Source organism: Apus apus, chromosome 2, assembly GCF_020740795.1.
Source record: "Apus apus isolate bApuApu2 chromosome 2, bApuApu2.pri.cur, whole genome shotgun sequence".
Lineage (NCBI taxonomy): Eukaryota > Metazoa > Chordata > Aves > Apodiformes > Apodidae > Apus > Apus apus.
The window spans coordinates 43414269-43438480 of record NC_067283.1 but is presented as its reverse complement, the minus strand read 5'-3'; the positions used below and the strand labels follow the sequence as shown (position 1 = coordinate 43438480).

General features: G+C 36.3%; 1 protein-coding gene across 2 annotated transcripts in view; it reads right to left on the bottom strand.

Moving 5' to 3' along the window:
- The window catches only part of ANO10 (anoctamin 10), a 127651-nt gene that overhangs the window by 67990 nt on the left and 35449 nt on the right, over positions 1-24212 (bottom strand). The gene's annotated exons all lie outside the window — the stretch shown is intronic.

The following is a 24212-nucleotide window of genomic DNA, read 5'->3' as shown; positions in this document are numbered from 1 at the left end:
CTACCAAAGGGGGTACAGAGGATTTAAAAATTTTATTTATTTTCTTAATAACACTTCCATTTTATGTTTTGTTTTTTAAAATCTTTAAAATAAAGAAGAGAAGCACTGACCAACTTCAATTCAAGTCAGCTGGCCAGGCACTTATGGCTAGCACTCAGGAGATCAGGTGTCCTGGTTAATTAAGCACTCACTAGAGGGGAAATGCTTAATTCATAGTCCAAACAACACCTACTGCTCCTCAGCCCTCTCACGTAAAAAATTGCCCTGCAGGACACATCCACTTCACAGTCCATTAAGTAAGAAGTTCTCTATTTCAAGGATGGGGGAAAAAAAAAGCAACAAAAATAGGAAAAAAAAAAAAAGAAAAAGAGTCCTTCCAAGACTTATTTCCTAACTATAAACATACTTCATGTCAACATACATATACTCATCCTTCCATTTTATTGTGTTTAATAACGTACTGCAATCCCAAACTACATCTGAAGGTTTCACATTACACCTGATCCTAAAAATAATATATATATGGTATGCAATGGTCTACTGACATTTTTTGGTAGCAGGATCAAAACCCTTACCTTTTATGAAATCAAGCTAAAATTAATAGATTTTCATGAAACTTAAACTGTACAAAAGAACTATTTGAGCCATAGAAGTATGACACTCTCTTCATAAAAGAGCTTTGTTTCTTTTTAAACCAGTTCAAAATCAAATTACATAATCTCCTGGAATAGTCTTGGTTGAAAAGAGGGGCTTATCATTGTTCAGGGAAGATGCAGGGAAAGGAACATAATATCTAAGTGGAGAATTGCATTACAATCATATCATGTGTTTACTACCAAACCAAAATGCTCCTCATAAGGATCGGCATTTACTATCTCCTTTTAGTTTATTCTTTTGTAACAGAGAGGTAAATAAACATTCTAGGGCTTTCTGAAAAATAGTCCTTGACGTGCTATTAACAGAGAATAGTCTTCACCAACTATTACACAGAATCTTATGTATTATTTAGTGCTACAGAGGCTTCATGACACAAGCCTTATAATATTAAAGAGGGGGGAAATAAAAAACTACAGAAATGCATGTATGGGATATAATCTACTGAGTTCTTTGGAATTTATTTGTGCACACAAGTGTCAGTCACCTGAAGCTATTTTAGAAGTTCACATTTCAAAATACTGTTTCAGTTTTTCTTCCCCTTATCATGAATGGTATTAATGCTATTCGGATTACTTTTTTTTTTTTTTTACGTAAGTTTCAAGCTGGTGTCAGAAAGTAATTTAAATTTTTAAAAGTGCCTCCTGTGCATCCACATCCACTATGTCTAAGAGAAAACACTGTCAATCAAGTCTGACTAGCAGCCACACAGGTCATGAAAGGAACTGCATAACCAAACAGTGTGGACAAAGTTATTGTCTTTAGAAAATCATACAGCGCAGCAGGTTTTAAAAAACAAAGTAAGTGAGGTGTGTGTAAAATCGTAAGCGAAAACATATTAGACTGAAAGAGAACAGAAACATCTAACACACTTTAATCTTGGAAAATAATATTCAAGAAGCTTAAAGTTCCTTTCTTCCTTCAGAAAAACAAAAGAAACACCGCACAACAGGGAATCACTGCTTGTTTTGTTTTACTGTGCCGGTGGTTATAAATGCCATGTCTACGGCGCTGCTGCTGCTGCTTTGTTGCCATGAAGTGACAGCTGAGAAAAATGATGATGCTAGAGATATGTGTTATGAATATACAAATAGGTGAGCAGCAAGTCATTCCCAGAGAGAAGAGTCTAGGCATTTCATATAACAAGTGCTTCTCCTCTCCTCTTTCCTTACATTCAGCAACCCACCAAACATACAGTCTTACCAAATAATACCTCATACTATGTGCTTCTGGAATTCTTTTGGTAAATAATGGTGCAGACATTATTATAGCCTAAACAGACTCATCAGCTTTAACAGCAGCAGCTCACTGTCATAAAAGAGACTAGTCCAAGATTTTTGAGCCTACTGGGACACTGAACAAGTCACCTCCTGACAGTACTGCTTTGTGTGCACAGAATAAATTGAAATATTGACAATGTCATATTAGCTATCTTTTAACATGAAACTGTAGTGAAGAAAAATAGTGAAACTGATACCAAACACACCATACAGTATAAAGAGTAACTTTTTTGAGAAGTTGCCCATTAAAGTAGTTCTAAAATTTTCAGTAGTTTTAAAACAGTACATGAGAGCTTCTAAACAATGCTGAAATGCCTGCTGCATTTCTAGGAATATGGTTATGTCGGCACATACACCTGCTACTGCAAAAAACTCATCATGAAACAAACAAAAAAGGCTTAGTTATTTCTTCTGAGACAGAAAAAAATTTCCTTTTTTTAATTCTTCTGAACATGAGCCAAAAGGCCAATCTATATAACTGTGTCAAACAAAGTCACTTATTTAATTCATATCCAAAGGACATGGTTTCACATCTGTAAATAACATGTTCTTGTAATATGTTGACATTAAGCTAAACTGAAAAAATTCATCATGTAACAGAAACAGAGTATCAAAACTATGGTGCATTGGTCCCCATAGCATTCTGGCAGTTGGGCAGTGGTAAAACTACAGTGGCTTTTTTTTGTTTGCTTTCTGGAGTTTCAGGTAAGCTTTCCCTGTCCCACACTGCAGTATAATTGTTTCAGTTGCACCTGAGAAAATAAGAGTATCTCAATGATTGATAAATTTCTACTGACAATTTTCAGCCACTTCAGTTTTTGTTGTGCTTCTGTTGACTTTCTAATAATCCACTTCAATATAAATGTACTCTTGGTTTTAGTATCTTTCCAAGTTAATATAAAGTACAAAATTACAAAAACAAAACCATCATATTATGCATATACATATATATACAGAGAGAGAGAGAGAGAGAGAGAGAGGCTGAACTATTTGAACTGAAATCAAGGACTACTTGTCAACAGTACTCTGCATTCACTAACTACATCAATCTTTTTAAGAGACTCCTACAGTCACTGGATAGCACAGTTATATTATAAAGGTAAGGTGGGGCCATGACAGTATGTCTTGGTTTGAGCCAGGATGAAGCCAATTTTCCTTTTACTGATTTTTTTTCCTTCACTAACCTTCCTTTTAACTAGCAACAGTGTGTTGTAGCTAAGAACTGATAAGACAGTGGAATGTTTTTCTAACTACTGAATCTTCAAGGTCGCACCTTCACTCTGCTGGCTCAGACACTACGGGGAGATCTGTGACCCCCCCGTAGGAGGCTGAGTTAGACAGACAGCAAAATTGGCCAGAAATATTCCATTCCATGTATCTACGTAAGCTCAGAGGAAGGTCAGAGATCACAGAAGACAACTTCCTTCCTGCTTCTTCTTCCCTTCTCTTCCATCCATGGCCGGCGTCTGGGGAGGACTCCGTCCATCCAGCACCGCTGACCCCCAGGCTCGAGCTCTCCTGACCCTCATCACCCTCTGCTTTCTCCAGCAGCAGCTCCGGGATTTCTTGGGACTGTTCCAGCTGAGGGGAGTGTGGTGGGAGTTGCTGGAGGTGAGGGGAGGCAAGAGGCTTTTGCACATCTCTGAACATATTTGTATGTAATTGTATATATTTTCTTATATCATTAGTGTCTAATTAAAGCTGTGTAGTTTAGTTTTCAATCCAGCCAAGTCTCTCTCTTTTTCTCTCTCTCCTTTCCTACCTGGGTGGGAGGGGGAGGGGATCAAGAGCTTTGTTGTCCGACCTGAGTCAAACGGTGACACAGCATTAAGTACCTACAGATAACGAAGAATTCCACTCTGTTCCATACCCAATCTCAGGGCCCCCTTGTATGCAACTCATTAATTCCAAAGTAAGTATGAGAAGATTGTCTCTATTACAGTGGTCTCTATTACTAGACCAGGCCTTGTTTCTGCAACAGATCCGTTTTGTTTTTCACATATTTACAGTCACAACTAAGTTTCCTGAATGTCTTCATTCCCGAGTAATACGTTTGTGTTTATGACACATTATGCTAACTAGAAAAGATCAGAAAGAATGAGTATACAAATAAGAAGCATCTGATGTACAGACACAGAGCATGACAAAGAAAGTTTACACCAACACTGCCTGTTTTATGCCTGAGTCATAAGCTCTTCTCACCACTAACAATCAGTGCAAATCAACTTGCATTAGCATTAAATGTATCACATTAAGTGGAAAATGTTTTTTCAAGATACTATAAAACTTGGCTGATAAAAAGCAACACTTTTGATGTAGTATACATACAGTTTGTGAAAAAAAAAAAAGTGATTTGATTTTATACATTTTGATTAAATACACACACCAGCATGATATAAATTAATCAGGCTTAAGAATGAGAGACAATAGAGCTCATGGATACCATCCCAGTATGGTTGTACCTCTTTGGCAGCAGAACATGACCCAGCTTATAACCAGTCAGCAATAATCAGAATATTCAGCTGTTGATGATTTGGAAGAAAAGTGGAATAAGTTCTGGGAAAAAAACATGGCACCTGAGCAGTGAAAAATTCTGAAGAAATCAAGGTGCTGATGCAAAGATACTGCATCTCTTCATTGCATACAACCAAGAGATAAACTTTTGAGAGCAACTACGTGAAATGCTATCTCTACAAATGTTCACAAAGATCAGGTACAGAATGGGAATCACTGTTCTCATAAGCAGTACACAAAAAGAGATTTGGGTACTGAATAATCACAGTTTGAATATTATAAAATAAGGAATCTGGAGAAGATAAGAAGCAAAATTATTTGGCCTCTGGTGCTGATGCATCTAGTACTGGAAAAGCTAGGAAATCTCATATTCCCCACTTCAAGAACAATGCTGAAAAAATGTAAAAAGCTCACAGAAAAACAGCAACATATGAATGACTAAGGAATCACAGTCACAGAGTAAAGAAGCCTTTATTTACCAAGAAGAAAACTATGGGGTAATTTGATTAAAGTATGCAAATGACACATGAAAGGGAAGGATCCTAAACCTAAGGAGGTAAAGAAGAATGAACGACAACAAATTGAAGGCAATTAAATGCAAAATAGGTGATTTTTCTTTTCTTACACGGCAAGGATGATTTATGCTTGAAACAAAGCATCAAGCAATCTGTGCATAAGAATGCATAATTTTCAGCATCTTTTTTGAAATTTACTGTAAGTTCAAATCTTTTAAATACAAGAACTGAAAATATATTATGAAAATCATGCCAGTGATAAGACAACTTGAGTGGTTTTCTGGCTTTAAAACCTGGCATCTTTAGAAATATTCAAGACAAGTAAATTACAGCTGCCTAAACAATAGTTTTTTATGTGCATAAAGTGTTCCATGCAAAACACCCATTTTCAAGCTATGCCTGTATTCTCATGCATAGGACTTCCACACATGCAAATGTCATTTGGAAATTTTGTAGTGCATAAAGGAAACCTTTTATCACATAAGATGTCCACTAGTCTTACAGCAAACTTGTTTATAATGTGATAAACAGTTTAAGTTGTTGAGTTTTAGACTGCTTTATAAACAATACTTGAATGTTCTAGAGAAGCTGGCAACATAAGACAAAGAACCAATTTTAAACCAACAAGAACTTAAAAAGTAACATCTTCTTTAGCAGAACTGGAACTGACATTTTGAAAAACATTCAGTAAACTGTTCACCTGTATATCACATACTCACTGAATTTCTGTTTAGCTGAAATCCAGATTTAAGAGGTTGTGTTACACATGAAATTGAGTCCCAAAGGGCTAAACAAAAAAACTAAACAAAACACTGATTATTCAATTTCCTTTCCAGTAACCTAATTTTGCTTCCAACTTACTTGAAATCTACTCTAATTCCCTTATGTCAACGTACCAAATACTGCATACTCATTCACTACATACACACTACAAACAGCAGCAACAGAAAACTAAAACTGTGAAGCTGCATAATGTCTTTTCTCAGTCAAGTTTTTCCATAACAGTGAAAAAATGTTTGTACTTTTACTTTAGTAGTAAAGGAACTTCACTTCATGAGCTGAAAGTGTCTCGGCAGATCAGCACATCACTACTAACTAATGAATTAGCCAAATGTATAAAGCCTGTTTTCTTCACTTCAAATAATACACAAAAAAGCAACAGTTAATAATGATAAAAATAATAATAATTTCCACATGCCTGAAACCAGACTGCTTATACTTCAAAAGACACATAAATCATCAAATTAACACTAAGATACACTGACTTTTCTCTGATATGGGAAGCACTGAGAACAGACTGAAAATTATGGCAACTGAAGGGAACCACTGGATTAGTAGCAGAAAGAACAAACAGGCCAAGAATTCAGAGGTTCTCCTAATAAATAACTCCAAAACCAGTTTAGGACTTCACTTAAGTTTTATAATCAATTTTTCAATAAGATATAGGACCTAGCAATCCTGTTATCACAAATGAAGTCTGATGATGTACAATTTTTATTGCTGCTTAGAGAAGAAAAACAGCTGACCCTGTGCTGCACCAGTTTGCGACGCGCCAGTTCTTCAGATCAAGTATATTTTCAGTCAAATTTCAAGTAAGTTACAGCACCCAACAGCTACATTTCAGAGATTTATTTTGAAGTAGGCAGCTGTTGACTCATGGAAGTGGTGGGGTTTCTTGATTGACCAGTTTTGTTTCTGTTTATCACACCCTAAAAGGAATCAAGTTTCTCAATGCATTTGAAAAGGAGAACTTCAGATAAAGGGCATCAAATCTGCAGAGAACACTCACAGAGAAGATAAAACACAGAATCATAGAATATGCTGAGTTGGAAGGGACCCAACAGGACCATCGAGTCCAACTCCTGTCCCTGTGTAGGGCACCCCAAGAATCACATCATGTGCCTGAGAGCATCATCCCAACACCTCTTGAACTCAGGCAGGCTTGGTGCTGTGACCACTTCCCTGGGGAGCTTGTTCCAGTGCTCTATCGCCCTCTGAGTGAAAAATCTCTTCCTGATATTCAACCTAAACCTCTCCTGATTCAGCTTCCTGTCATTTCCCCAAGTCCTGTCATTGGTCACAGGAGTGAAGAGATAAGTACCTGCCCCATCTCTTCCCCTCGTGAGGAAGTCATGGACTGCAATGAGGTCACCAGCCACCTTTTACAGAGAGGTTGAATACCAAGAAAAAGAAACAAAGGAAGACAAATTTATCAAACCTATCAAGATGTCCATCTCCAGCAGATATCATATTGGTCTCATAAGATGAAATTGCCTTGAGGGGGCTTAGAAAATGGTTTAAACTCAAATCTGATTTGTCCATATGACATTAACATACTACCCCTGGCCCCCCTTCTCCCCCCACCCAAAAAAAAAATTAAGGATTGCATACGTGAGGTTTAAGGAGGCTGACATAAGTATGTAATGAACGTGTCACATAGCTTAATTCAATTAATATTCTGCTGCGTAATAAATATTTAGGTGTACCTAAACTCATTTAAACAAACACAGGAATGTGACATTTCCCAATATTCTTCTGAACTTCTGCTAGTAAAATATGCAGTAAAGGATGTTTTCAAGGAGGAGGAAAACGTGAGTAATAAGCACCTTTAAAGTGGATAAGTACCTAGGATGCTTTAAATTACATGAGATTTATAAGACTTCCTTTCTTTTGTCAGTTTCTAGATTAAGGGAAGTGATAATCTTCCATTCTCGGATTAACTGGCAAGCAGGTCAAGCTAGCTGCTTAGAAGACCTGAGAACCAAAATAATGGAAATGTAACCAGTTAGAAGAAAAGGATGCCAACATCTCCCTATGCTGGAATGAGAGCAACTCATGAGACATAGAGAAGTGTGTCTCAATATGCAGAGAGGAAAAAAGAAAAGTGAATTTCCCTATCGGAATTCAGATAGCATTGCATGCAGCTATAACTGGTGGAGGTATTTTATTTTTAACTTGAGAAATGTGACTCTGTGTGACTCTGTTGTCATAGATGAATGGAAGATCCTGACAGCAATCAAGGATAGGAAATAAAGCATCTGTGAATGAAAATTATCATTTGCAAATGCTGCTTGCATGAACAGCTATTTCTGTAGGTAGGAACTTTTTGTGAAAGACTTGGAATTTACATAAAGTCATCAAGTACTTTCCTTAAAATGCTTATGGGTAACTGAGCTATCTTTTCCTTCCAAAAATGGGGGATAAGTTTGAATCATCCATTCTGTTCTATATTAAATGTGGCATTACACAAGTATAAAGGGCTTGCCATGTTTACTCTGAGAACAGTAAGAAAACCAGTAACACATTTGTGGGAGTAAATAATTAAGACAAGAATAGCTTTTGCTTTTCTCTTCCATTTTCTTAGCTTGGTGGAAGGAATTTCATTCAAACATCTCCAAAATATTTGATAATGTGAATTATTCCTATGAGGTAAGTAAAGATAATTCCTAAGTAAGAAAATTAAGCCATAGGGGTAAGTCTCTCAGCCTGGGCACTCTGGAACCCTTTCAGGTTCATGTCATTTTGTGCTATTTCTTGTCTATGCTTCACTGAGAACATGTTTATGGAATAAATCAGTCACAGAAAGTACAGTGTAAAAGGAGACAGGCATTAAATGTTTTAACATCTGCAACTGTTCAATGCTCTGGAGATACTTTTATTGCAAATTTCCAGAGGCTAGCCCATGTAATCATTATGCACTATTTAAGCAGACTAGCATTATTACTTTTCCATCTGGATTAGAAGTCAGTCTCATTTTCTTTCATAGCTAAAACAAGTTGTAAGATATCTGTTCAGTTTTGTATGTTAATTAATTCCATCCTTCAAAAATTTTACATTGGTTTATTACCATTTCATTAGACGTAACTACTAGCAATGCAAGAAATCAATCTAACACAAGCATAAATCTTGTTAAATAGCCCAAAGAGTTTACATGGGACTATCTGGATTAGCAGTGCATTGTGAAGATGCACTGATGTCACAGAACATAAGACACTCTGGTATTTTCTGTCCCATTTCCTCCCAAGAAATCATCAATCTGCAGATTCAGATGTGGAACTGCACTTACTTTGATAAACAAGATCTTTTTATTAATTGTTTTTTCTTTATCAGTTTAACTGCTGTCTAAACTTTAGTGCATCTTTGGTTTCTCTAGGCAGGATAAAGAGTCTTGGTCTGGATCTTGATTTTCTGGTAACAATTTATCTTCTCTTCTAAGCCATGTACTTTTATAGAACCATTCATTCAGGCTGGAAAACACTCTTGGGATCATCGAGTCCAACCATCACCCCTACTCTACAAAGTTCTCCCCTAAGTCATATCCACCAATGACACAATACACGTATATATGGTGTTCCTAAGTTCCACAATATATATACAGGGTTCCTAATATATGCGGGGTTCCTAAGATTTGGCATAAGCATTACTAGTGTTCAAAAAAAAAATAAATTAAAAAAGCACTGTTGCCTCTACCAACATTAATTTCAAGTAAAATTTGGGACCTTCTGCAGCAGCACCTTTTATTCAGCATCCTCTACAAACAACATCTGCTATTACATTTTAGTAGCTATCACAGTCCAGGAAAATAGAAGCAGAGGCATTTAATTTAGCCATTCAGCTATACTTTAAAAGTCATATAGCACTGCAGAGTTGTACAGAAATGAATATACACACATCTCAGTTTTTTCTGTTGAAGGACCCTATTTTCATATAGGGCAATCCATACATTTGTCCACAATCCCAATCCCATCTTTAAAACTTAGCACAAAACCTTAGCTGAACTATTATCCTGGTCTGAGTCAGGATGAAGTCAATTTTCTTTTTTACTGATTTTTTTTTTTCTTCAGTGAGCTCTCTTTAACTAGCAGCAATTTTTCCAGCTAGTGGACTGATAACACTGGAATGTTTATGTTACTGCTGAGACATAAACTCTTTAGCTGTGCTTAGGATAATAAAAGACCAGAAGAGTCATATCTGCAACCCTCCCATAGGGAGGAGTGGACTAGATGGACAGCAAAATTAACCGAAGTATTCCATTCCATATATCTATATAAGCTCAGTGTAAGGTCAGGGACCATGGAAGTCAACTTCCTTCCAGCTTCTTCTTCCCATCTCTCCTGTCTATGACCAGCATCCATGGAGGTCTCCATCTATCCATCACTGTTGATCCCCAGGCTTGTGCATTCCTGACCCTCACAACTCTTCCCTCAGCTCCTCTCTGCTCTGCCGCTCTCTCTGGCAGCTCCGGGACATTTCAGGACTGCTCACAGCTCAGGACATGCCGTGGGAGTTGTTGGGGGTCGGGGGAGGCAACATCCCTGAACACATTTGTATATAATTGTACATCTTTTCTTTTATCATTAGTATTTAATTAAAGCTGTCTAGCTTAGTTTTCAATCCAGAAAGTCTCTCTCTCTCTCTTTACCTACCTGGATGGGAGGGAGAGGGGATTAAGAGCATTATTGTCACTGGTTTAATTGCCAATTCTGAGCCAAACCATGACAACTATCTTATGGATAACTTCCTTAAATTCATAGGTAATAATAAAAAATAGCAACAAAAAATGGATGTATGACACAGATTATTCCAGTAAATACCTTGATTTATATATTTTCCTTCTCCAAACTTCTTATCTGTTACCTATCTTTAAACATCCTGCTTAACTATAATGCAGATGTTTGAGACAGAAATATGTATGAACTCAGTAAAAGCAGCACTGTGCAGAAATGCTGAATATATGCAATTCTTACTGCCTTGCTGGGTGATACAGTGATTATCAGCTCTCAGGCATGAGCCATAGGCAGAGCCTTCCAACACTACACACGAATGAGGCTATCCAAGCATCTTCACTCCGAGTGAACTCGTTTTGACCCCCTGTATGTGATAAATTTAGAGTGGGAAAAACTATTTAATAGCTCCTTTATCGAGGGCTAAGGATAAACATTCAGATTTTAAATCACAGTAATGATATTTTTGTGTGCGTGTGATAGAGGTGTTCAGAACTTCGCAAAGATTGACAGGTTAAATGCTGGTCTGCTTTTGAAAACAAGCACAATACATTTAAAAAAAAAATAATCTATGAAGTTCCTGTCACCTCCATTAGCCATTTTTTCCTACTGAAATAAGATTCATCTGTAAATTATCAGTAGGGTAAAGAGTAACATTAAACTGGGCATATGCACTTGATTCTACTGACTTTTAATTAAAATCAACTACATTTCTATTAAGCTCCCAAACAGCCTTTACACTATCTCATCAAAAGTTTAAATTGTCCTCCTTCTATCTTTAGCCATGAGAGATGATACAGTTTTAAAAACAGAAAGCAGATAATCTTCTTAAACAGGACAAAGCAATCATACTTAGCTGTAAAAAACCCATGCAGCTCTTAATAAGGCATAAGTTAGCTCTTATGTCATATAATTGTATATTTTATTAAGCACTGTAGCATATTTAGATAAGAATGTTAAATCAGTTGACCTCATGTTAAAGATACACAACCTGCAAGAAATTGTTTTCTTAATTTTTCTTGAATTAATGCATAGAAAGTTAAAGTGAAAAATGATTGTCATCTGCCAAGACAAACTTACATGAAGTCCAACAAAGCATCATTCCAACACACACAATGAAGTTTAAATTGTTTTTGTAATTACTGAAACTCAAGTCTTATAGCTGCTTTGATAAAACAATTATACTGAAAAACACACACCAGCCAATTCAGCAGTTTCATAGTAGATGCAATGGTTCAAATACATCTTAAAGGTAGAAAATTTGCAGGCTGACAGGGCAGGCTGCATTATACAAGAAGCATATAAACACTTCCACAAAGTAAAATAATCAAATGTCATTCAATTTACTGTCTGGCTAGTCCCTTTTTCAAAACAGGAACCCAAATACTGCATGTCAGACCACAGAACACCAAGTAGACAAGGATATTAAAATGTTATTTTTCCATTTTAAAAATAAAGAAACAATGTAACAACAAAGTCACAGTTTCTCATTTCTGAGTATTACCATTTAACTATTTCAGTCGTAGCTTGGAGAGTGAGCCATTTTTAGAGACTGTCCCCTGCATTGTTCACAAAATACAGACTCCAAAGAATTACTTTTGTTCTCTTTTCCTTCAAGTATCACACAAGAGTTTCCGCTTGATATCCTGTGCCTGTTAATTTGAGCAGCAGGTGCCATAAATACATCATTCAGATCTTAATTTTTAGCTTCAACAGAAAAAAGGCAGTGCAGTTCTGACAAAAAAACCACCCATTGAAAAATCACATGTATACAAAGAAGAGCTTTTAAGAAGTACATACTGGTACTCTAAATTATGCCAAACTCGTAAATTTATAATGTGGGATGTCTGAACAATAGTATCATGTTTTCCCAAAAAAAGTAACACATGCACTCTAAAGCAGCAAGTAATGCCCCTCTGAAAGGCCTTGTTCCTTTTTGCTATTCACCATGGACAGCATAAGCTCCAAAAAACTCATTCTCCATTCTTTTTACTAGACACTCAGTCAGGTCTGTGACATGATCACAGGAATTTTAAGCAAGATACAGCAATAGCCAGTACTGCTGTTGCAGAGCCCTGGTAACTTCCACATCCTCTCTAATACTCTATATGTAGAGAATGTGTTAACCAGAATAATCTAATACTAAGAAAGCAGTGTATAAAACTGCCCTCTATGGACTTAAAGAAAGCAAGCTTGTGCGTCAGATAAGATAAGGTCTGAAGGCTAAGATATCTCAGCACTGTATACAGAAATAGCCACAAAAACAAAGGCAGCTGTCACTTGGGGAGCAGAGGGAGGAAGGAAAGTAGAGAGGAGTTTGAAGTTCAACACCACCATGAAGGAAGAAAAGAACACAGAAGTTCAACAAAAATCATGAAGCAAAATTAAGATTTATTATTGCAGAGTGTTGATAAGAATAGACAAGCATGAAATTAATTTTAGGGCTGTCTGCAATGAAGGCAGAAACTCTAAATTTAGAAAACTTCAGTCCAGATACAAATGTACAAAAAAAAATTCTATTTAACATTTGTACCTATCCTAAAGTGTATTTTAGGTAGCTAAAAAAGATGTTAAAGATTTGGTTTTGGAATTAATTTCAGTGTGTTTACCACTGTATAAATTTTAACAGTATCCAGACCTTGCAGAAGGTCACCATGTTTCCAACTAAGTAATAATTGTAGCAGTCTCTTCAAAGCCCAAACAATACCACTTGATACACAACAGCCCTCTCTCTTCATTGCATGGCCAAGAAAGCCACATGTTCTCGTGGAATCAAAGAATCATCACAGAATCGTGGAATAAACTGAGTTGGAAGGGACCCATCAGGACCATCAAGTTCAACTCCTTTCCCCATGTAGGGCACCCCAAGAATCTCACCATGTGCCTGAGAGCACCATCCCAACGCTTCTTGAACTCAGGCAGGCTTCCCACTTCCCTGGGGAGCTTGTTCCAGTGCTTGACTGCTCTTTGGTGAAAAACCTTTTCCTGATATCTAACCTAAACCTCCCCTGGTTCAGCTTCCTGCCATTTCCCTGTCATTGATCACAGGAGTGAAGAGATCAGTTGCCTTACACTTCACTACATGCTACAGAGACTACAGAAACAGTTACAGGAGGAATGATCGAGCAGTAAAAGGCAATTTATTCTTACCAACACTATTACATGTGGATTTTTCCTTTCAAAACCAAACCAAGATTGCCAATATACATAAAGATGCCTCATTAACTCATATGTTTATGTTGTTATTAGCAACAAGAGAAAAACACAGGAACATAATTTATTACAGAGTAATAGCTGAAGCAGAATAACTCCACTGTAATTATTTATCATCTCTTTTCATGTCCTTTCAGACATAAGCTACTAAACAGTGTCACAGTAAGCATTTGCCCACTTTGTTAAAGACAGGTTTTCTTAATAACTACGTAGCATTTTTTAAAGTTTCCCCTTCTAAGATCACTGTCAAACTACAGAAAAAAAACCCCAAACAACATACTTTAAGGTAGAAGTCTGACAGTATCTAGCACAATTTAATGCTTCACAATATTTACACCAAGCAGCTCTTGTTTTTTTGTTTGGTTGGGGGTTTTTTTGTTGTTTTAAAAATAACTTTAAGATATGGGAAAGAATTACGTTACCACACGTAACCATGAATTGATATTTCTATTACTGAATATTCGTGCAGACAGACAATTGGGAAAGACCACCACAGGTCTTCCAAACAGCAATCTGTAACTATTCAAATCATTATTTGCATGTCCTTTCTAATCTTTCAGCATCCATTCCCTTACAAACATAAATGTACCCAAAAAAAGAAGCTAATATATATACCTGATCATGTACTGATATGATAAAGAATACTTCTTTGGTGCAATTCCTCTAAGCACTTTATGCAATTTTTATTACAAGCTATTATTGAATTACTCAGGGTGGATAACCAACAGTTTCTTACTACCTGATAAAAAAGCAGCAGCAGAGCTGAATCAAGTTCAAAAATCAGGAAGACTCCAGAGATCAAGAAAATGGCCTGAAAGCCTGCTTTCTGAGATCTCAGGAAGAACTTCATGCATTCCAAGGAATTCAGTGTTAAATGTGCAAAAATGCAAAGAAACTCCATACCTTTTCAGAAAGGTTTCCTACCCAACACTTCTGTATCCCATCCTACTCACATCCTACAATCTCCAAGCGCCACCAGCCCTTCCCCTAAGAAGCCAAAATCTCTTTTGCCCTCAGATGCACCTCGCTGTGTGCACTGCCCTTCTCCCCTTAACATCATGCATTCTGCACCAGTGCTTAGGCTTTCTCAAACTCATGGTGCTCAGTTTCTGCTCAACGGCACTGCCTGGAGAAAGACAAGCTCCTGCAGAAGCACAGCAGCCATTTCCCTGACTTCTTGTCCTTCACACCAAGTTTTTTTGCTCTTTTGACTCTCTGCTGATTGAAACAGGTGTAACTTTTCTGTTCTACCTACACAGGTCTCCATGAAAAAAAACACCTGCCCTGCCTAAAACAATATAATGAAGTTAGTACTGACGGTTTCATACTGCAGATTAGCCAGAAAGTATGTGGTGCAGAAGCTGTATCTTTGTCCCCACCTTCCAATCCTCCTCAAACTTTCTTCCTTCCTTTTCTTTCTTCTTTTGCCATATCCCACTGACAGTGGTTTTAAAATTTAAGAATGTGAAAGCTGTTTTTAGAATGTCATGAAGTAAATGCTTTTGTGTTACTTAAGAACAGAACAAAGAACCATCCAACATCCTGTCCCTGGAAGAAAGTGCAGAAGAAAAGTGGATTATGATGGCTTCCCACAGTGCACCTCTAAGTAATCTGCTGCTTCAGGACTCTTCATACCAGAGGTTTTATTTGTATCTTTGGGTCAGTCTTTTTGTTCATAAAACATTTTGAAAAATGTAACTGAAAACACATTGATTACTCCTCGCTGCCTGATCACTATGCAGCACTGCTAGAGGGAAACTGATCCAATAAGCTGTTTTCATCAAAACGTTTTAACCCTAAAATTTACTCTTTACAATGGATTAAGTGCAGGACCAACCATGGGACCCCATCCTAACTGCATCTTAAAAAACCAGATATTACATTTAAGCAACTATTGCAAAACAACTTTGACAGCACAGATCAAAGCTAGCATTTCTGTTTCATCATTAGCTTCCTTTAAAAAGAGATAGACTTGCACAACAATGATTCTCAAAATATCTTCTGGATGTTAAGATAAGAAGACTCATCTGTGCTTTAATAAATACATTAAATCTGAGCTGCAGAGGAAGAGAGCAGCCAAATTAACCCCACTGGGGTTCCTGGCTTGTGTTTTGCCTGTTTTGTTTGGTTTTGTTTGCTTCTGTGTGATATAAATATTGAAATATTTGGCTCAAAATACTCCTGAGTATACACAAGAGACTTGCAGAGCCAGCTCAGTGTCAAGCAGAGGAAAAGGAGAGCAAATGACATCCCATCTGCTTATGTAATACTTTCCCAAAGTTTGCTTCCCACAGTTGGGATTTAAAATAGCATCTTAGCTGCATTATAAAAGCAGAGTTATAAATTCACAAGAACTTTATCATTTACCACAAAATGAGTATGCATCAGATAACAAGAAGGAATACATTAATTTACCTGTACAAAAACCTAAACTCATCATTACACACCTTCCCACATAGTAGTAATCAACAGGAGAAAACATGCCTGCAAATGGAAGACGAAACAGAATGCTGGCCTTTGTCAGACCATTAATTTGTGCTTAGGCAATTTTTCCAACTCCTCAGGTAACCCAGCAACGTACACAGGATCACAACCTACCTTGACACAGGACTAAAACATTTCTCCTCACTTAAAATGTGTTACTGGTTCAAAGGATCAGCAACCTAGTTTTACTGTATTACAAAACTGTGTTTATGTAACAATGAAACAGGTTGTGTCTGTGTGCACTATTAAAAAGCTTTCAGCACTGAGTGAAAAAACTGTTTAAGTGCTCATTTTAAGTCATTACAGACTTGCTCTTCTCCACTGAGCAAAATAATTGTTTTGCTTATTCTGGCATCACACCTACATTACTGCTGATCATAAACAGATACCTGTTAAAACTATTTTAAGTCAACTTTCATTGAGTTTATTTCCCAAAGCCCAAACATCCTGTCACTAGGGAAACATCTGCATGCAAGAATGCAAATTACCAATTACGTCTGAGGAGGCATGAAAGAAAAAAAAGCCTAAGAATTTGCCTTTGTTTTTAAAACAACTCTACAATCAAAATCTCTCTGAAAATGAGTTCCACATTTCTGCTAGACTGAAGCAGTTTTGGTGGTAGTTCAGTGTCACTTTTATTTCATTTAGTGTGTTCCATAAAACCCTACCAAAATTATCCTCTATCAGAATTCAAACACATTTTCCAACTTAGTGCCGATCTGGACTAAAATTTCCACCTCTCAAACGATACTAAGGAACTTCTCAAACCCATCTAGCTCGAGAACACAGTTAAAAAGGCTAACATGGACACAATTAAAAACTCTAAGAGTAAACAAGCAGAAACTGTTTTGAGTTCTGAGTACCTTGGTAAATCAGCAGTGAAAAAGGGAAATTTGCAGAACAATGAAATGCATATTATAAATATTTAGAAATTGTCTAATCAAGAAGTGACACCAATATGGGATAATATGTACATTATACAAGTAGAGTTATTTCACTGTAATTCCTTGCAGATATTTTAAACCTGATACAAGAGCAGATTATGTAGTTTGGTACGCCTCTTAGAATTTTAGTTCATGCAGCATACTGCGCAAAATAATTACACGGGCACCATTTTAACTTTCTCAGGTTAAAACTTGGAGGGAAAAAGAAAAAACACCAACAGATCATCAAAAAAGAAAAACGAAAAAGCTGTCTAAATTTTGAGGCAACATGATTTATCCAGTCAATCTTTGTCACTCTCTCATTTCAAGATTTTTTTTTGTAACTACAGATATATGTAACATTTTGTTTTATTATTAGAAGCTACTTAAAAAGAAACATTGTAACAAACTTAACACTACAAGGTCCTTTCACTTAACTATGTAGTTTTTTTCACATCCTGCATTTCAAAGCTATTTTAGAGAAAGAGCTATGAGGTAACTAGCTGAAAGAAAAAAATAACCCCCCACTGAGCAAAGATCGTGAACAGTCCTGTGCAAGGTACAACTGCAAGTGAAGACAATGGTATTGTATTCCTGGATGTAACAAACTGAATAACATAAAACCAAGTCTCTGACTTTATATGTATTCTAGCTACCTAATAGGGATCACAGTTGTAAGTATATAAGGTTATTCAGAAAGAATCAAAAGTATTCCAGGCAAAAGTCAGAGTGCCTCATGGAAGAGAAACAGTTAAAGAACAACTGCTACAACAAAATTACATCTATGAAAACGTATTTAATAAAATACGTGAAGAGTCCCACTCCAACAAAATCTAACTTAATTTTTCATATGGTAACACACACTAGAAGTTATCAATGTGAAATTACAAATGAGAACTTCAAAACCTTGTTTAAAAACTTCTTTTGAATTATCCCTATTTAATACTCCAAACCAAACATGCTGCTATTGAGAATGCATTAACTTTTTGTTTTTCTTTTAACCCTATGAGAAGATGTCCTGTGTTTGTGCAGGCAATCACCACTCAGCAAAACAGTGTTAAAAGCAGTAATATACATGTATTAATCACTTTAAAAAATTAAGTAAAATAGTAAAATTAAAAAAAAAAATAATAATCTACTGAGTCAACACATTCAGAAAATAAAATATTAAAGATATAGTAAAAAAAATACTGCCAATTTATCTTTTATGGAGATAACTCACATACGGACTATAAAATTATATTTCCCATTATAAACTCCATTTTCATAATTAGCTCTGTCCCATAAAGTGGCTCTTCAATCCCACTCGCTATACTTTCCCTTTGCTAAGAGGCTATAAACATACTACCTCTCCTTTTTATTAACCTTGACTAATTAGCCATCAGCTAGAAAATATATACATCTGTCTTGCAGATGCTTTTTTGCAGTTTAAACAAACTAACATTAGTATGCCACTTTGGAATAATACCATTGTCATGCAAGAGAGTTAACCAGAATTTTAACATCATGCTCATAATGTTAAATGGGAAATAAAAATTTATCAGTTAGGGGAAAATAGCTTGAAAAAAACATTAATATACAAAACTGTATGAACTCATCGCGATACTGAAAGTGGAATGACAGAATGCTGTAGTAATTCAATATTAATTTGACTGAATATTTGAAATAACTGATTTTGTAGTGAATGTATGGAGGTTTCAATTCAACATCCATGATCAAACTGCATCTCAAATATATTTTCAAAGTTTTGCATGTGAAGATCTGACACAAAGTTACAAAACAATGTTACATATCAAAGGATATTGTAATAAATTATTTCCCTGCAACAACACAACTCCCAGGATTAATTTAAAAAATACATCAGCTAGCTAAACTCACTACACTGCTTCTATTTAGCAACTCCTACAGTTATTAACGTCATGAAAATTACCTGGATGATGCACTGCATAGTGCCTTTTTTGATTATAACTATACATTTTCCACATATTTCAGCATTCTAGCCTTCTCCAACTTTTTCTTATAGTGATTTCCTAAGAGTATTGGGATATTTTTAAATTGGTTATTCCAAGATGACCTTTACGGAGCCTGAAGGTCATGGGCCTCTGATCAGTTTCATGTTGGATAAGCAAATATATATTATTTACTATTATTCTTTTTGACTGATATGGATATAGGAGCACTCTCACAACATATTAGCAGGAAAGCTGACTCTGACAGAAGGGGGGAAAACATGAGTGGAAAAATGCAGCTAGATCAGAAAAAGAAATCTGCCTATAGAATTATTGTCAGGGGAAGTGAACCTGAGCTACAGGTCAATAACATGGATCACCTTGGGCAGGCATTCTGTTCTAAGAGAAGAGGAGAGCATTAGCTGCAGTAAACTGACCAAATTCCAAGTAAAGTATTTATATGTCCTCCATTATGTGAGCTAAGATAAATGAGGAACTTAAATTCCTCATTTTCCTTCCACCAATACATGGACTAGTGCTTGGCTTTGGTAAGAGCAACCTCATCCCTCAACTCCAGTTTTCTAACTCACAAATGCTGAAATTTAATGCTGGTTTAAACCAATTTTAAGAATATGTATCATATATCAATTGATTATTTTTGTATAAAAAAAGAGATGGCCTTCAATTGAACATTCTCTTCTGTATGCCCACAGGAGAGCGTATTTTAACTAATTATCAAACTTTGTGAATTTGATAATCAAAGCATATTTACTTGTGGGTTTTTTCCCTTCATTTACACTTCAGTTGATTCAAGGTATCTGCAGTTAATATTCTAAAATAAACCAGTCTGACCAAGCAACATGGCAATTCACCAGGAAATAAAAACACTATGCGGGGACACAACAAATCAGAATGTTCAATTTACAATGTGTGAATCCCTCAAGCAGGAAAACCAATTATCAGATAAAAATAGATCAGCACACAGCCAAGGCAGCTTCAAGCTCAGAGGGCTTGAATGAGCAACTGACAAAAAAAACCTCCAAAAAACACATACATGGTGGCATAAGAGGATATATAGTTAGGCAACAGGAGGCAGTAACACTGGGATGAATAAGAACAAATAGAGGAAAATCCGTTAAGCAAAGTAACATTCCCCTTATATCTCAGATACAACAGAAGTCCTTAAAGAATGCCAGGCATTCACAGCCTTCTGCATTTAAAAGGCCACTCCTGTGCAAAACAAAGGCAGTGTTCTGCTACATGTCTTCACAGACAGCTGAAATGTAGATTCAAATATGCACCAACACAGAGATTCAAAACCTGAAACCATATTAAAAGATTTCCAGGAGTCAGAGGAAGAAGATTTAGGCTATTAAGGGAATGTCTGGAACCTTGGATCTGGAGGTGGGTCTGGATGGAATTTTCATTTGGGAACACACATTTACAAATGGCTAATAAAACTACCCATGTGCTAGAAATTCAGACTAAAGGTCTTGCAAAGTTATATATTCATTAAGAGACCCAAATCAATATAATTAAATCAGTTCTGGATTGACTTTGCACTTAGAGTAAAATCTTGGCATTAACATTATTAAGTTTATCCTTATTTTTGTTACTAGTGTTTAAACTGTAAATGGTAAAAACTAAGAAGTGGCTACAGTAGGGAATTAATTTACTTGTGTAAATTACAGTGTATATTTCTGGAAAGATTTAGAAAGCTAATATGTGCCTTAAGAATTACAGCAAATTATTAACTGATATGCAAATATCTTTTAATAATTCCAACCAGAAGGACTTTGATCTAGTCCTTCCTTTCTCCCATCCTTTGTAGAGTTATGCACTGGATGTTCCCTGTCCACAAAAATCTGTGAAGTATTGCAATTACTCATATACTTATTATATTTTTAACTTCTGTTTTAAATCTTCTCTTTCTGCCTCTCCAAACAGTTGAGGCTGAGCATGACAAGCTCGCTCTCTCTCCAGTTCATAGACGCAAGGAGTATTAACTCAGCATACAGCATCAGAAACTGTTGTGAGAATGAAAACCCCAACTAAACAGACCCTGCTTCTTTCTGAGCTAGTGCTTCTGCAGACTGCAGCTGGTTTGGGTGCTTACTCATTCCTACAGCTCCACATTTTCTCCTGCAAGCCACTATGGCACTGTTCTGCTTTTCATTCTCTCATTCTCTGAGATGCAAGATGGCAAGAAGACAGAAGGATCTGGCATTTTACACCTTTTGGTGGATATAACCAATCCCTGACCATCTTGAAACGCTGTGAGTCCGCCCACATGGAATGATTCAAATCCAGCTTGTGATGAGTAACCAACCCATCATTTATATTGATGATTCTTGATATAAGGAATTGTCACAGTTTAACACCCTGGGTTCTTTTTGTTTCCTCCAGCACGATGGGATATTGGCCCTTCTGAATCTCTCTCTCTCTGTTTATTTCACAGCTATTTTGGACTGGTTTGAGGAAGAATGTTTATGTTATAATATACTGTTAAGGTCAAACCTGTTTTTTTTTTTATCCCACCATCTTTTTTTATTGAAATGTTCAGAAACAGTTTACATTCCTTTACTCAGTATTTATAACTGTCTCTTCTGCTCTGAAATACAACCACAGGCATTGCGATAAACATACCAAGAGGTTATCTAGTTACAGCAGCTTTTCTTAAAACTCTGCACATCCTCTGTCAATGTGCAACCCTGTAATTATCATTGAAGGGCTGATTTTTGTCCTGCTTTACAGTTTTGCTGAAGACATGGATAGTACTTCACCTCTAACATCACTGGATATTTATTTGTATTTTTTCACCATAAGTCTGACTTTAATGATACTACATTTCAACAGACAGTTTTGTTAGGCATTAAAACATCACTTTTTGCTGAGATAAAAATATGTTATTGTACTTCTTGTTTCCTCTTCATAAATTTCAGTTGTCTAAAACAAGGTTTAGCCACACCACCCAACCCTGCACCCCGTATCAACATTTGCCTCTCCCTTTTCCTCTAATAAAACCTATTTCAAATCAGATTAGTCTCTCTTAGTGCACAGCTACTAATACTAAATGCATGAATAGGTAACACACATTGAATACATACTGGTCTCCAAATTATACGCACATGCCTTTTAAGCCATTTAAAACATGTCTGATACATACTTGCTCTTCACAAAGTTGCTGAAATACTTCACACAATGAAAGCACTGTCATTCTTTTTATCCAGAAAACTAGTGCCAAACAAAAATGTCAGGGATGGAAGATCACTGTTCTCTGTGCCATGTACTTATATTTCAGACTGGTTTACTTCCAAGCAAAGTAGAAGCTCTTTACTATAAGAAAATTAAAAATCAATGTTTGTATCACAGCAATTTCAGAATTAAAAACATTCTCACTCTTCGAATAAAATAAAAACATACGTATAATTCTCACTGAGCTAAGTCTAAGAAAAGTGGCATCACCAACAATAAAGCAGAATCCAAATGAGCTTACTTTGCATCAATCAGCTCCAGAAACAATTCCACAGCTGCCACAGCAACAAGCAAAGGAGCCAGCCAAGAGACCAGAAAAGATGTCAAAGAAGAGGTCAAGGCTTGGAAGCCAGAACTTGGCATCCAGGTCTTACAGCTGTCAGGGACACTCATGAGAAAAGGCACAGTTTTTGGAAAGAGATGCAAAACAGGAAGAGGAAAAAAACCCAAATCTTTATCTACAACTATTAAGAGCCAAGTTAGCGCTGAAAGGCAATACATGCCACCACTTATTTCATCACAGCCTTGTGACACTAAGCCACTACATCAAATGAGAAAAATATTATATGCAGAGATACAGTTTTGCAGTGGTGTGGAACATTAGACTTGCCGAGAGATGGTTTCTTGTGGAAAAGAATTATCAGTGAAGAAGACAGAAATAAAAACTAGCCAACTACTCTTTGTGTGCTTTAAAATACAAAATTTTGCCTTAATTTTTTTTTTTAATTTTTTTTAGAAGGGGATATTCTATCAAATTTCCCTTTAACCTCTTTGTTGTGTTATTACTACCAGCAACAAACTTTCGTATATAATCAACAGGTTTGTTGCCAAGTTGTATGTACTTTTTATTAAAAAAAACCAACAAAGCCAAAACAACATGTCTAGAGATTATTGAGAAAATATGAAGCTTCGCTGTCTACATTAGGGATTCCATACTTGCTAATGACAGACACAAAACTCAGAATGACAACTGTGTATATTAAGAGTAATTAAACAGGATTTGTAGGACCTGTTAACAAAATAATAGCGTCAGACAAAGAACTCTGGTTTTGCAAAAAATAGTTTTAGGTGCATGTGCATGCAAAACTCCAAAGCCAGTAGCAGTTTTCAGGAAAGCTGTCTCCACAGATTCTGTGCTGACAAGCCAAGCAACTGCCAAAAAATGTTTCAAAACAAAAGAGAGGCTCTTGGAAAGTGCCAAAAGAGATGTTATGTTCTGCCACTACAACTCAAGCTTTATGAACAGGAAAGAGAGGATACTTGCACCAGCAGTCTTATTGGCACTGAGAATGAGGCACATTCCGTGCTAAGCTGATTCCCAAGGGAGTATCTTGCATGTTAGTGTGGACTGTAAAAACGAAGAAATGTTCAATGTGAGGAAAAGCAAAATACAAGTAGAAACCAAGATAATGCAACTGATGTAAAAAAACGCATGGCTCCTTCAAAGAGGTGCTCTAAGCATAGCCAAAATAAACAGAAAAACTCTTCAAAAACACAACGTAATGGGACATTTTAATTTGTTTTCTCCAATCTTTTTTTACTCCTAACCAGCCTCCAGGCCTAGCTGTATATTGAAATACAATCTCTCATTTCATTTTCCGAATAAACTTCCAAGTTTAGAAGAACAAGGAATATCAAATTGCTAGTTTATAACATTCTTAACTTTGTAGTCTGATTTCCATCTCTTCAATGTCACAATTCTATATGGGGAGCTTTTCTGCATTTTCCTTGGACCATGTGAAGCATCAGAAAGCTGTCTCAAGGCAACCTTCTTAATCACACTTTTCACTCTTACACAAATAAGCCCTCTAGTGGTAAAATAATCGTAAGACCTACCACATGCAGAGTTTCTATGCACCTTCTCTCCAAGATAAAAATGTTACTCTCATAATGTCTCCTAACTAAATTTCTTTTTTAAAAA